The sequence below is a fragment of the Austrofundulus limnaeus genome, unplaced genomic scaffold, assembly GCF_001266775.1.
Source record: "Austrofundulus limnaeus strain Quisiro unplaced genomic scaffold, Austrofundulus_limnaeus-1.0 Scaffold26, whole genome shotgun sequence".
In the NCBI taxonomy this organism is placed as follows: domain Eukaryota; kingdom Metazoa; phylum Chordata; class Actinopteri; order Cyprinodontiformes; family Rivulidae; genus Austrofundulus; species Austrofundulus limnaeus.
Genome location: NW_013952428.1, coordinates 1676263 through 1678240, shown reverse-complemented (window position 1 = coordinate 1678240; position 1978 = coordinate 1676263).

The following is a 1978-nucleotide window of genomic DNA, read 5'->3' as shown; positions in this document are numbered from 1 at the left end:
GCCTGAAACTCTCAGACTGAAGAAGTCTCTTGGAGGAGAGACGAAACATTTCATTAGAGAAGAACCCGTCCAGAAGACCTGTACAATTTTTTTTGATTTTTTTACCTGGATTACTGAGATGCATCAGGATATGTGGTATCTTGTTCATAAACTTTTAATAGAACCCCACTTCAAAACCTCTGCAGTAAGCCTGTCAGTCTGTCCTGGATGACTCATCAGAATGAAATTTAATGCTCAGCCTGGAGTCAGGTAGGAGTAAATGGCTCATAATACCATTGTTGAATGGATTTTCGTTTTGTTTCTTCGCATGACGTCCTGCTGAAGCAACGACTTGTAACACTCATTATTTCAGCAGATCCACTTTGAAAGCTCGGACAGATTCACTTAAAGCCAAAGTGAACAGCAGGAGCTGTTGACACATAATAATGTGTGTGAAGGGCACAGGAGGTAAAAGGGAATCACGCTCCCTGATTATCCTGACATTCTCCAGAAGACACAAATGAATGTGCAGAAACGGTGCTCTGCGGAGGCCTCTACATGTGGAGAGGGGGTGCACTCCACACACCTCCTCACAATCAGTCAGCCACACAGCTCTCCAACATGCTCATCTGATGGTTCTTAGGGAGACACAAGCATGTGTGCAAGTTTTGCCTCTTGCTTTGATGGTATCCTGCACAGACCACCACCAGAATCCTGGATCTACTCAATCTGACAGTTCCTCTCACAATCTTTGCACCTCAGCTTGTGTGAAACAGCTATGTGAGAGCTTAAAAGCAAGCTTTTCTCTGCTTGGTATCAGGAGGCAAAGCTTGCGTGAACACATGCACAGTTGCACACTAATTCCTTTAATGTGTTAACTTTCAATACACACATCTGGAACAAACAGCAACACTCACAAATATGTAAAGAAATGTTCATTTATATATTACCTTTAAAATCTGTAGTTACAAGATGCTTAAAAGATAAAATAGAATTAAAATAAACAATCATAAAATAAGAATAGAAACAAGTTAGACAGAAAAACAAAACTCAGTCCCCTTTTGTCCTCAGATCAAAGAAAAGAACAAGGAGTCCTTAGAAGACCTCAGGGGTCTGGAGGGAGTGTAAAGTGTTCACTGATGTAAGCAGGAAATAGGGAAACAGATTGTTTAAAGCTTTGTAGACCAGAAGGAGGACTTTGAATTGAAACTTAAATTTTAAAGGAAGCCAGTGGGAGGAGATAAGTGCAGGTGTGATAGAGTGAAAAGAGAACTTGGTGAGACGTCTAGAAGTTTAGTTTTGGCCTAACTGTAGCAACAAAAGGTAGTCTTGGTTTAAACAAAGAGGAACAGTGGATTAGAGGTGATGAAACATGGCATGAAGTACAATTTTTATAAAGGGCATTTTTAACTTAGTTTCTAGTTTCTCAGTAAGCTGACTGGACTGCAGACTTAATGTTGTCAAATTTGTAGTCCATCCATTATCAATACCCACTTGTTCCTTTCAGGGTCATGAGGGTCACTGGTGCCCATAGCCAGCAGTCACAGTTGTCGTATTTCCATCCAGTTGTAGAATGAATTTTTATCGAACTTTTCAAAAGTCGCAAAAAATTAAATAAATAAAAATTTGAATCTAGACTGTTTCCATCTAGTTTCCCTCTCGACTGTTTGATGCAAATAAGCGAGGCTACACAACGCATGATTACGTCAGACGAGGCTACGCAAGGCGTGATTACGTCAGACGAGGCTACGCACGGTGTGATTACATCAGACGAGGTTACGCAACGCGTGATTACGTCAGACGAGGCTACGCAACGCGTGATTTCGTCAGACGAGGCTACGCAACGCGTGATTTCATCAGACGAGGCTACGCAACGCCTGATTAGTCAGCCGAGGCTACGCAACGCGTGATTACGTCAGACGAGTTTGCTCAATGCGTGATTACGTCAGACGAGGCTAAGCAACGTGTGATTACGTCAGACGAGGCTACGCAATGCGTG